The following is a 14266-nucleotide window of genomic DNA, read 5'->3' as shown; positions in this document are numbered from 1 at the left end:
TTTTGCAAACTTTCAGGGTACCAACTTTTTATCCCCTACCCCTGCTCCTGGGAATAATCATTTTGGTTATTGAGTTTTTTTCCTTGAATCTCCTATAGATTATTAATATGAGAATTTTATCCACTATAGATGAATGTTAACTAATACAGTTCTTCATACAAATGCAAACTTCCTCTTTACCAGCCTCTGGTGACTCTGCGTCTTGTACCAGTGTGGTATCATTCAGCTTCAGTTGCTATAGCATTTTCAAGAACCTCTCTGTTCTTGTCATAAATTATCTTTAAGTGAAAAAAGCTCAAAGGAGGTCTGCAGCAAACTGTATCAAATAATGAATTTGTAAGCGGTAGAAGAAAACACTTATCTTACTTATGCTCTTCTCCCATCGATTGTTCAGTGACCCTTCTTTGAGATACAGATGAGCATAACCCTGAAAAATGTTTGTGTTGTCTTTCTTTAACTGGCAGCCTGTGGGCTGCATGATCTAATAAATATTGGCAGGGCCAAATGAAATAATATAGAAGAGCTTCTCTTCTTTAAAGTCCACAGACCAAGAGACTCTTGTCACTTGTTAATATCTCCATCAAACACTGAAGTGTTAACATATGTGATACGACCACGCAATCAAGTAAGGACCGATTTGTTGACTAATTAAACCAACACAACAAGCTCTTTAGCACCTACAAGTGACAAGTTTAGAGCAGGCAAGTGGAAACTCTCAATTGAGCCCCCTTTTATGAGACTATCATGCCAAATTCAATTCTGACTGAGTAGTATTTGAATGTACTTGACTTCCACCATGTGCTGACATGCTTACAATAATTCATCATGGGTGACAATAGCCCAATATTGGAGATTTATGATATATACAAAACAGTTACAAATGAAATGTAGCCCTAACGTGGGTCTGCTTTCCTTACCCACTGTCTATTGATATTATAATTAATGGTCAATTACTCAGGGAAAAGAAAATAGAAAATAGTCATTACTGGTTTCAGTCATCATTGGATTTTTTTGGCAAATTTTGGAGATAAACGAAACCATTTCCACAGAGTTTGGCGGTTGCTTCAAAATAGTAAATGGACAGAGATGCCTGATGTTCATGACTCATTTTAGCAATGAGAATGAGCTAGTGACAGTGTTTTAAACGAAACTGAATGTAAATTAAGTTGCCTGAGAAGTAGAAAACATTCCAAGGTATACCTTTGTGTGAGTAGATAACGCATATGTGTTATGTCTGTGTGCATATATGCATCTTCCTCCACCTACCACACATATGTTTTATATACAGTTTCCTTGTTTGTAAACTGAAGCAGTTCCACTCATTTATTTCTAATGTCCTTCTGATCCCTAAAATTTCACAGTCTCTGATCTGACCTCCATATTCAGGTTAGTGAAAGAGGCAGAACCCTTTCTATGGCTTTTGGCATGAAGCTAATCTCTCTCATTCTCTCCTCCTTCCTCTAAACACTCACTTTTTTATTCTTTATATGTACATATTCAAATTTTCTGTACCCAGCCCTAACCCTCTTCTGATTGACCCTATCCTTGCTGGCTGGACAATTCTATTTGTGGATAACCAAGAATTGAGTATATCTGTATTAACATAACACATACACTTATGGCTATGTGCATTACATTTTCTAATCCTTCATGCCTATAGACACATTACCACATTAGGCACATTAGCAGTAGTGGTTCCTCCATGGGCTGTTGGGAAGGTATATGTCATGGCCACTTAATCTAGAACTGGCCTGTATTCTGGGCACAGCTATAGGTACTCTGCTCTAAATAGACCCCAGATTCTCCCTCCCTTCCTCCCTTCCTTCCTTTATTCCTTCCTTTAATGTTTATTTACTTTTGAGAGAGAGAGAGAGACAGAGACAGAGAGGGCAAGTGGGGGAGGGGCAGAGAAAGAGGTAGATAGGGGTTCTGAAGTGGGCTCTGTGCTGACAGCAGAGAGCCTGATGCGGACCCAAACTCAGGAACTGTGAGATCTTGACCTGAGCCGAAGTCAAATGCTTAACTGTCTGAGCCACCCAAGCCTCCCGATAGACCCCAGGTCCTAAGCATCCCAGAGCTGCAGGTCAGTAGCCTGTACTCCAAGTGCTAAATGCCTTTTGTGTTCCACTAGTGAAGGAATAGCCCTGGGCCCAAATACCTGGATGGGAGCAAGGGTCAGAATCTGGTAAGGTACCAAGTAGGCTCTCATTCAATCTTGAGGTTGATCTCCAGACCCTAAGTGGACACATCCCATCACCAAAAAAGCTGTCTGATAATTCCTCCACCTTGTAATGAAAATGACTTACCCCGAGCTACCCGTAAGTCCTCCTGTCTCCTGTCCCCCATCTCCTCAAAGAGACAGTCTTCTTATTTCTCCCTTAATCTCTGGCTGGATTTTACCTATTTTGAATAGACAATATAGTCACATAGTTCAAAAATCAAAATGATATAAAAATATATTCACTGACAAGGCCTGCTCATAGCTCTGTCTCTGTCGGCCCTGTTTCCCATTAGTAAATTCTTTTCTTAGTTTCATGTATATGCTTCCAAAGTTACTCTAGGGAAACACAAGCAAATGTATTTTGATTTTTAATTTTTCCTCCCTTTCTTAACCAAAATGGAGCATACTGTATGTTGTTCTGACCCTTGCTTTTCTTCCTTAACAACATAATTCGAGACATTTCCAAATCAGTAGTGAGACTTCTGCATCAAAGATAAAATCTTTATTCCTGAATAGGGCTTCTTTTAGGAATCCCTGCCTTTCTTTCTCAAGGGGAACTGCGTGGAGCATAGTAAAGGGAACTGGAATCTCTCCTTTAAGCCCAGTACAAGCGCTTAAGCCCCTCTTAAGCCCTTGAGAAGCCCTCTCCTGTTTCTGGGCCCCTAGCCCTCCATCTGCCTTCTCTCTTTCAAGAGACCACAGGACCTTCTGAAAGGTCAGTACCAGAGAGGGTCGTATAGGTCAAGGTACCACAAAAGGCATGAGAGGAGTCCAGGTCTTTAAAGCAGTCTGGCATTCTGAGGATTTCCTCTGGCAATGATAACCTGTTCTGAAGGTCTTTTTTTTTTTTCCTCAAAAAATTTCACTATGTTCAGGGGCTGGGCTCACCCAGTCTTGAGTTTTCTGTATCTGGTTCCTATAGCCTGGACTATTCTGAGTGCCTCAGGACTTTAGTTTCTCCAAACCTACCCCTACTCTTAATTATTTTTTAAACAATACTACTTGTTTAATTTTCTTCTTTTGATTTAATAATTGCTAAATGTTTATCATTTGGAAATTTGGAGAACATAGAAATGTATAAAGAAGAAAATTAGCATCACTCAAAATACTGGAAGAAAAAACTATTAATATTTTGGAATATAGTATTTTGATTTTATAAATAGGGATTATACAAAACTTTGTATTACAATTGCTTTGTAATGTTTGTTTATTTATTTATAGGTAACATAGTTTTTTTAAAAATAGACTTTATTCTGGGGCACCTGGGTGGCTCAGTTGGTTGAGCGACCAACTTCGGCTCAGGTCATGACCTCACGGTTTGTGAGTTCAAGTCCCACGTTGGGCTCTGTGCTGACAGCTCAGAGCCTGGAGCTTGCTTCTGATTCTGTGTCTCCCTCTCTCTCTGCCCCTCCCCCACTCATGCTCTGTCTCTGTCTCAGAAATAAACATTAAAAAAATTTTTTTAATTAGACTTTATTTTTATTTTTAAAAATTTTATTTAATGTTTATTTATTTTTTGAGAGAGAGAGAGAGAGAGAGAGAGAGAGAGGCAGAGAGAGAGAGTGAGACACAGAATCCACAGCAGGGGTGCCTGGGTGGCTCAGTCGGTTGAGCATCCAACTTCAGCTCAGGTCATGATCTCACAGCTCGTGAGTTTGAGCCCAGCTTGGGGCTCTGTGCTGACAGCTTGGAGCCTGGAGCCTGCTTCTGATTCTGTGTCTCCCTCTCTCTCTGCCCCTAACCCACTGGCATTCTGTCTCTGTCTCTCTTAAAAATAAATAAATGTTAAAAAAAAAAAAAAGAATCCACAGCAGACTCCAGGGCCTGCTGGCACAGAGCCTGACACAGTATGTATACATACACATGTATGTATAACACTTTAAGCATCTATCGATTAGATTGCTTCTCATATCCCTTCTTTTCATTATTACAAAAAACACTACAATCAACATACTTGTAAATTAATCTTTGTTCAAATCTCTGATTGTTTCCTAAAGTAGAGGCTTAGAAATAGAACTGCTAGGTCACGGACACATGCATTTTTAAGGCTTTGACACGTATCGCCAGGTTAGTTCAGATCTATTTTAAAAGAAATATAAGGTAGTTACAGAGACCTGGAAAAGCAGGCCACTCAAGTTTTCTGTCTTACAACTCAGAGACCCAAAATCACTATAAGAAAGTGAGACATTTATCCAGTTGAGTGGGAATCCCTATCTTGCAGGTGGGGAGAGATGTTGGGAGTATGCAGTGTCACTCTGGGAATGCTGGGAAATATGGTCCTTTAAACCAAGAACTCCATGTAGGGCTTCAGCCTAGGAGACTGTAGACTGTATTGCAGCTCTTAATGTAGTAGTGGAAGGTGGGGGCAAGGCTTATTCACAATCTCCACATGCAAACAAGAAGACTCATGTGATGTTTACAAAAAAGGCAATGAGATTATATTAGGGTTCTCCAGAGTATCAAAAAAATCAATATGAATGAATACAGATATTAGATACATCCAAATATTTTATATATATATATATATATATATATATATATATATATATAGTGTCTGTCTATCTATCTATTTACCTACCTACCTATCCAGAGATTTATTTATGGCTATTGGTTCACACAGTTATGGAAGCTGAGAAGTCCCACAGTCTGCCATCTGCAAGCTGGAGAACTAGGAAAACTGGTGGTTTAATTCAGTCCAAGACCAAGGACCCAAGAACCAGGAGGTCGCTGGTATAAGTCCCAGAGCCTGAAAATCTGAGAACCAATTGATGTGCAGATATAGCAAAAAAAAAAAAAAAAAAAAAAAAAAAAAAAGTGGTATACAAAAGACCAAGATTTGAGAACTGTTACTCCATACAATATATGTATTGTAAAAGTACAAAATGTTTTCAGGTTAAATTGCTTTTATTTTTTTATTATTATTATTTTTTAACGTTTATTTATTTTTGAGACAGAGAGAGACAAAGCATGAAGGGGGAGGGTCAGAGAGAGGGAGACACAGAATCTGAAACAGGCTCCAGGCTCTGAGCTGTCAGCACAGAGCCCGACGCGGGGCTCAAACTCACTGACTGCGAGATCGTGACCTGGGCCGAAGTCGGCTGCTTAACCAACTGAGCCACCCAGGTGCCCCTAAATTGCTTTTAAAACTTTTAAAAATTAAAAAAAAAAACCCTGCATGATTAATCTTTTTATAACTTGGATCATCACCATAATATAATCACTCTTTTTTTAAACGTTTATTTATTTATTGTGAGAGACAGATGGGGGGAGGAGGGACAAAGAAAGAGAGAGAATCCCAAGCAGGCTCTGTGCTGACAGCACAGAGCCAGACGTAGGGCTCAATCTCATGAACCATGAGATCATGACCTGAGTGGAAAACAAGAGTTGGATGCTTAACTGACTGAGCCACCCATGTGCCCCAAGTTTTTTTTTATTTTTAAAGACAGTTTTTCCAACACCTGATAGAGTTCTCTACCTTCCTTCTGTTGCACTATGATATGACCCAACTGTTAACACAGATCCCCATAACATAATCATTCTTTATTGTAAATGTCCCAAAATGTTATGTTTTGGCTTCAAGTTGCTTCAAGAGAAGAACACATGTATTCCAGTTTGAATCCTAACATAGGGTTGGGGGGATACCTAATGAGTTTCTGCACATAGAAACCATGGGAGGCACATTATAATCCCTTTTTAACAAAGCTATGCACTTTTTCTTAAAGTTTATGCAGTTTGGGGAACTTTGGGTTTATACGCTGATAAGACATTTCAAAGAAAATTTTAGCACATTCAAAAATATAGTAATGCTCTTTAGTAAATAGAGAAATCAGAAAGTTCAGCACAAGAGTGAAGTATTAAGTTTTTATATGTACAGACACGCACACTTTCACTTTTGTTTTTAGATGTAAATTACCGGGAGAAGGGATCTTTTCATGCTCAAAAAACTGAAACCTTAGGTTTTTAAAAAATCCATTAATTTTAGTTTCTTTCAAGGTCCAGAGGAGATTTTAGACTGCTGTTGAGATCAGATGGTCTCTAAAGAAATCAATCCAATTTCAATAGAAGAGCTATGCTGTGTTGGGATTTTTCATATAATCCAATTGCTAAATGATATCAGGGCTACTTTGATTTAGAAGAAGAAACACAGACAACTCACTGTTCTCAAACCTCTACATACTCACAAGATCAGCTGACCAAAAATCCTTCCCTAAAGATAGAGAATGTATTTTTCATGGTAAAGGAAAATCAACATTAATGAAATAGTGTCTGTACTGATCTAGAATGTTATTTATTTGATAATATCAAGCATCATGCTAATGCTTTAAGTAAAAGCCACAAGAGTAAAAATGAAGCATATGAAACCCATTTCTGCATTTTTCCTGGAATATGACTCAACTCCTGAGGCCTAGAGGTGCTTCTGTAGCCTTTTGGCTCAGAGGAACCCACAACTATCCCCTCCAGGTTTGGAAGACAGCCAAAGAATGAGGTCATGAATAGAGAGGGCCATCACTGAATTTAAATCTAAGAATGTGCTTCTATTGCAAACATAGGGGAAGTGAATTCTTATTATTACAAATCCTCCTAAGTAAAAAGGTTAGAGTTCAATCTACCAGATACAACCAAGTCTTTTATTGACATGTTACACTGGTTTACAAGATACAAGAACAAAAAAGAAATGGGTTTCTATTCCCAACTTGCTCAGTTGTAATTTCCATTAAATTTTCTTCACCTCCTTCACTTCGATCTTTCCTTCCCTGCCCACTCCAATGTATTTAATCAATCATCATGAAAATCCACTTTCTAGAAGGCTCTTCATGATGGCTGTGATTTATAATTTTGAAAATGTCTAGATCAGGTCTCACAAATTGGATTTCTTGGAACACCTGTCCTTTTGATGCTAATTGGTGTTCCATGAAAAAGGGTTCAATGTGAGATGCAGGATGGCCAAAAGGCATCCCTCAAACTCTGGACAGACACAGTAGTTGAAGGAACAATTTGGAAAGGTCTCAGGCTGCCTTTTGCTTAAACACATCTTGTCTGATGAACCCAAGTTAGGATGTAATGGTCTGGTATAAAACACAACTTTGCCATATTGCTTTCTCCTTTAATTCTTGTGTCAAGTAGTAAAAATTATACAAACAACATGTTAATCATACAGAATTATAAAGTACAGGTACATTTTTAGAATAAACCCCTATATTTAACACCTAGAAATAACTACTTTAAAAATTTTTGTCTACAACTAAAAAATCAGAAATACAGGACATTATTATTTATAATTTATGCCCCAACCAGGTCCAAAAAGAATTACAGTAAAAGACCTATACCTTCCATTACTACTTTAAAATTTTTTAAATGTTTATTTATTTTTGAGAGGGAGAGGGGGAGAGGGGGAGAGAGAGAGAGAGAGAGAGAGAGAGCGAGAGAAAGTGCATGCATGAACAGGGGAGGGGCAGAGAGAGAGGAAGGCAGAGAATCCAAGCAGACTCCACGCCATCAGCACAAAGCCTGTGGGACTCGAACCCACGAACCATGACATCATGACCTGAGCTGAAACTAAGAGTCAAATGTTTAACTGACTGAGCCACCCAGGTGCCCCACTTCTTTTTTTTTTTAATTTTTTTTAATGTTTATTTTTTTTTGAGACAGAGAGAGACAGAGCATGAATGGGGGAGGGTCAGAAAGAGGGAGACACAGAATCCGAAACAGGCTCCAGGCTCTGAGCTGTCAGCACAGAGCCTGACGCGGGGCTCGAACTCACGGACCGCAAGATCATGACCTGAGCCGAAGTCGGGGTGCCCCACTTTTAAAGTAAAAGCAATCAACATACACTCTGTCTATGGATACCATGTTTTGGAAGCTCCTATATACCAAACAGCATTTAGTAAGTAAGTGTTGGCACAATTTCCACTTGAACATTGAGTCAAGTTTTCATCAGCAACCAATGGTTATCAGGGTTGCATAATAACATTATAATATAATATAATATAATATAATATAATATAATATAATATCCTACAATATGAAAAAGCAATGAAGTTAAGAAAGTATAGTTAAATACTGTATGTTACTAGGTATCCACAATTGTGTTTCCCACACAGTCGAAGGTCCCAGTGAAATGCTGTCTCTGCAATGACTGTCCAGCCTATAGGTCTGATAACAGAACCAAGTGGCCCAATCGCATCCCAGATGTGCCTATGTTGCCAGTAAGAGTCAAGCCAATCTTTAATCAATATGATCTAACAAAGATTTCTACAAGGAAAACGTGTTACATAATACTAACCAAAAGCAAAGAAGCTTAATATTTTAAACTTTCTAAAACAGTGAATATAGCTCATAGACTGAAACTAGTCCCCACTTTCCATCCTCCTTTACTTCCGTTGTGGATGGTAAGAAGTCCTGGATCCCAATTTGGAGGAGTCCACTACTACACCAACCCACTTCTTGGCATTCCAGATATTTTACAAACTGGCTCCACATGATCTTCTGAGACTATTTCTTACTCTCTTCCCTTCTACTCTTGATCTTGACCTCATTAGTCTACTCAAAACACAGCAGTCAGAGAGATCCTCATTGGGTATGTAAGTTAAGTTGTCATTCTTCTGCTCATCACCCCCCCCCAGCGACCCCTCCTTTGACTGAGAGTAAAAGCCAGATGCCTTAAAACCCTCTACCAGGCCCAGCTCCCCATTATCACTTTGAGCTCATCTGCTCCTGCTCTCCACATTGCTCATTCCACTTTAGCCACACTAGCCTCCTCCCTCCTGCTTCCTGAATTTCCATCTTCTTCCACCTCTCGACCTTTGGAAGTATTCTCTCTGTTTGGTTTGTTCTTCCCCCTAGATATACACATGGCTTGCTCCCTTAGCCCCTCAAGTCTTTACAAAAATAGCATCTTTTCAACGAAGCCTTCTCTGGCCACTTTACTTATAGTAGATTGAAAAAGATGGCCACAATATTTTGCAGCTCCTCCCCTCAGGAGCTGTAATCTGCTTCCCCATGCCTTGAATCTGAGTTGTCCCTGTGACTAGCCTGGACCAAGAGAATGTGGTAGAACTGATGCTTGTGAGTTTCAGGGCCTAGGTGTCAGCAAACTTTGCAGGTCTGCCTTTGCTCTCTTGGGATGCTCTCACTGCCATGTATAGAAGCCTGGGCTAAACAGTGAAGGATGAAGGCCCACATCCAGGGAAAGGGCTGGCAGACAGCCTGCATCAAGGCCCAGACACATGAGTGAGACAATCTTAGACTTTCTAGTCCCAGTTAAGCTGCCAGATAACTGCTGTCACATGAGTGACCCCAGGGCAAGATCAACAGAAGAACCACCCAGCTGAGCTCAGACTTAATTGTTGACCCACAGAATTGTGAAAAATAATAACTGCATCTTATTTTAAGCCATTAAGTTTGGGAAGGCTTGTTGTATAATAATAAATAAATGAAGCACTACTTAAGAATTTAATACCTTCCCAGATACTTAAATTATAGAGGTATATCTGCCTCTGCTAACTAGAATATAGGCTGGATGAGGGCAGGGTTTGGGTTTTTTTTTTTTTCTATTTTGTTCACTTTTGTAACTCCACTGCCTAGTATAGTGCCAGTGGACAGTCTCTCAATAAATATTTGTTACATGAATGAATGAATAATTGGATAAATGGATGAATTAAATGTAGATGTGGAAGGGGCCCCACATAACCTCCAAGATATTTTTAATGAGAAAATTGAAGCCTAGAGATTCAACGACAATATCAGGACTGGAATCTGGAATCTAGTGCCAAAAAAGGCTCTAATTTTTCCACCACATTTTTGTATATTAAGCTCCTCTATGTCTAATGTGGAGCCATTAGGGTTGCAAGTGGCAGAAACCCAGTTCAATGTAGCTTGATTTTTTACAAAAGGGATAGATTGGGGCACCTGGGTGGCTCAGCTGGTTAAGCATCTGACTTCAGCTCAAGTCATGATCTCCCAGTTCATGAGTTTGAGCCCTGTGTTGGGCTCTGTGCCGACAGCTCAGAGCCTGGAGCCTGCTTTGGATTTTGTGTGTGTCTCTCTCTGCCCCTTCCCTGCACTCTCTCTTTAGATTTACGAATTCATGAAACTAGTAAGCCCAGAGGTGCATCTAACTTCAAATATGTTTGGATCCAGGGGCTCCAGTGACATCTCCAAAGTTCTGTCATTTTCTCTCCATTTATTGGACTCTATCCACTACCAGATTAGTAACTCCAGGGAGGAAAGATAGCCTTCCCCAACAGCAGACAACCCCAAGGGCCATGTCTAGTACCCATTCCTGGACTGATCATTGGACCAGGGGAATGGCTATCCTCTTATAGGCCAGGTCTGGGTTATGAGCCTAACCCTTTGGATGGAGTTGGAAGTAGGGTCAACTCTATCTTCATCATAACGGAACAGGTTTTCCTGAGGGAAAAGGAGGGTTCTGTTACCAGAAGAGTGGAAGTAATGTGTTCCAGATATGATTAAACTCTACATGTTTACATGTCACAGGTTACATTCTATTAGTAGCTCTCTGTAACTAATTATAGATAAATACTCCCAGATAATAGAATAGACAGACTCCATTGATTTTCCCTCATTAAGAAAGACTTCTCATACTATTGATTTTTCCTTATGAAGCAAGAGACATTTCACATTGGATGGTGAAGCAGACAGAAATGATCGTCAAGCTTGCTTTGATTCTCTTGCCTGGCTCCAACCGGTTTTCTACATGGTAGGTTTAGAATTTAAAGCCAGGAGTGGGGAGGAGGCCACAGTGTTTGTATTCCACATCAAATAAGCCTTCATAGCAACATGCACAACCTGGAATCAAGGTGAAGTGTTTCAGAAAACCTTGCCTTGAGGAGAGAGATGGTGGGGAAAGGCACTCCATTTTATCAGGAAAAATCATCATGTTTAACAAAGATTTTGAGAACGAGCTAAAATGAGAATATACAATGTCCATTATAGGGCAGAACTGAGATGAGAGAAGGGAATCAATATGCCTCAGCAATACTTAAGAGATGTTTTTCATCTGGAAAATGATCTTAGGGCCACTTTTGCTATTTTGAAATCCAGCCCAAGCACTTGTGAGAAGATGACCTTTTATATATTGCATTTTGCAGAGAACTATATATAGTTGGATACAATATCTTGACCTAAAGGGGAAAAATGAAATAGAGAGAAAAATGGTGTTTCCGGGTTTTCAACCAAAAAGCAGTACATAGCAGACAGAGAGAGCAGAGGCTGCAAACTTGGCCCCGAAGAGCATGCTGGCTGAAATGTCATTATCTGAAGGATTCTAGACATCTGCGTTATTTTGCATGAGCCTCCCTCAGCAAGTGACTTAGGGCAGAGGATGGAAAGCATTGTTTTTTTTTTTCATTTCTTAAAACCATCTTGTCTCCAATTCTTGGCTTCACATGCTTTTGGGTGGGGGCGGGGAGGTGCTGCTGAGGAGAAAAGGTCACTGATTTCCAAGAGGTTAAAGATTCATTTTTTCCTTTAAAGAATAACATTTCAGCCTGATATTATTTTAGTATTTACCACTCTGTATTGTCTTAGACCTCATCTTGGCAAAGGGCTCCTAAACAACTGCCACTTTTAGCATTGCTGCCAAAAGGCGCCTTTTCACAATAAAGCATGCTGTGCTTTGGCAGGAAATCAATAAAGTGAAAATCTGTTCTCATCATCCATACATTTACCATCACAATCAACAATCAAAGGCAAGACCTGGGTTCTTTATCCACAGGCTCCAGCCTCCCAATTTTCTGCTATGAAAGGCAGCATAAATTAGAACCCTTGGTTCCTGTTAGCTGGGCTTAATGGGTATGATTTATGAACCATTAAATGAGGTTATGTAAATTGATCCTTAGCAAAATGCTAGCGCCCAGGTGACAGGTGCAGCATGCTCGTCCACAAGGGTTCTGCACAAATCAGATTTCAGTGACATTCAGTTTGAGGAAAGAGAAATATGTTGTCAACAAGGAAGTGATTTAAATAGTGCCCTGGGTTTGTCAGCAATTATGCCTTTCTTCTTAATTGCTGCAAACTATATAAATTCTAATAGGAAATAAATTAGTAATTTACCAGTTAATGACAAGGGGTATAAAGGAGAAGAGCTTATATTTTAAAAGCCATATTACCAGTGAGGCCATACACTTGGGTGATTTCACTTATGCTGTTAAAGTTGAAGAGATGCTTTAGAGCAGGAGTATAAACTTTGACACATGACAACTAAAATTACATTCATTGCAACAGAAAAGAAAACTGGATCCACATAGAAAATGCCCTTGCAGAACTGCTTCATGCGTTCCATAGAAAATGGAGATGTCACCAGGGTTTCTATTTTTCCTCATCATTAACACTCTAAGCTTGGGGAAAAAACAAAATGAAACAAAACAAAAAACGGTCTTTTTAACCCAGGTGCAAAACAACTTGCTTTATCTTTAAAAACTTTTGGAAACCTGGCATCTGATCAACCAAGTCAAAAACACACCATTGTAAATATATTATGAGAGTGAAGGTGAGTGATGTGGCTCATGTGACAGGGCTTTTAGCTTGCTTGCCTTGTTTAGACAATAGGTAGCAATAACATTCTTTTGGCTATACTCTGCAGTGAAAGGTACAGGCTTTGTGTGTAATGATGATCCCCTTACTTTGAGTCTGCAAACTAAAGGCCCAATTAAAACAAACAAACAAACAAACAAACAAACAAACAAAAAGAGCCCAGGGGAGCATATTCAAGTTAATTTCACTACCTTTGAAAATGAAAAAAAATTGGGGCGCCTGGGTGGCTCAGTCAGTTAAGCGTCTGACTTCAGCTCAGGTCATGATCTCTCCATCTGTGAGTTCGAGGCCCGCGCTGGGCTCTGTGCTTACAGCTCTGAGCCTGGAGCCTGCTTTGGATTCTGTCTCCCTCTGTCTCTCAAATAAATAAATAAACATTAAAAAATGTTTATTTAAAAAAAAATGAAAAAGAAAACCAAAATCTCAAATCCATTCCTCCTTTTGGGCTTGCTGCCCTTAATCAAGAATGTAGTGGCCTTTAAGAAAGGTTTCTCCCGGGAAAGTGAGTTCAATATCATCCCAGGCTTTTGTTTGAAGCTTTAATTGTGCCTGTTTCCATGAGGCTGACCTCGTAAGAGGACACATATGGATGTGATAGTAATGTTCCCTGGTCTTTGGCTCAGCCTATTAGAGGTCCCAACAGGGAGTCTCTACCACTCTTTTTAATAGTCATTTCTGCTTCACAAGTGCAGTTGTTTATGGACAGGGGAGATGATTTGAACCACTGTGTGCCATACGAAAGAGTGACGACAGGGCAAAGGTCATATGTTTAAAGAGGGCTGTAACTGTGCCCCAGTAGGAGAGGCTCTCCGAAGTAAAGAAAAATATCAAGATGTCCTTTGTGAACTTAGAGAAGAGGGCTGACAGGCCACAAGTGAAGAATTACACTACCATTGACATCTGCAGATGACTTTAGTGCTGTTGGGTAAAAATAATTTGGGGGTGGAGAAGGGTTATGAAAAGTAGTTTTATAATCGGTACAGGAAAAAACACTTGGTGACCCATGCAGCAGTAAAGGCCCGCCAGCTGTTTCAAATACTAGAACCACTATTTATTAAGCATGTGGCTATGGGCAAGTTATTTTACCTTCTAAGGTTCTGGATAACAACCCTGTCTCATAGGATTCTGTTGTGAAGATTAAATAAAACAACGCACAAAAATCACCAATGTACAGTAAGTGCTCAACCTATGATAGTTTGGAGTATATGGTGTGTGTGTGTGTGCATATATATACACATATACACACACACACTGTATATATACACACTATACATATATACATACCATATATATATATATGTGTGTGTGTGTATATATATATATATATATATATATATACACATACACACCATACACACACATATATGTTCCCCATGGACTCCACACATATGTGTGTGTGTGTGTGTGTGTGTGTGTGTGTGTGTGTTGTGGTGAGGGGGAGAGAGAGAGAGAGAGAGAGAGAGGGAGAGAATATCTCAAATTTCTCTGCTC

Source organism: Lynx rufus, unplaced genomic scaffold (genome assembly GCF_022079265.1).
Source record: "Lynx rufus isolate CCGP_SWC_20201006 ecotype Redwood Valley unplaced genomic scaffold, mLynRuf1.p SCAF_13, whole genome shotgun sequence".
NCBI classification, from domain to species: domain Eukaryota; kingdom Metazoa; phylum Chordata; class Mammalia; order Carnivora; family Felidae; genus Lynx; species Lynx rufus.
The sequence above is the reverse complement of the archived record's forward strand: the minus strand, read 5'-3'. Positions refer to the sequence as shown.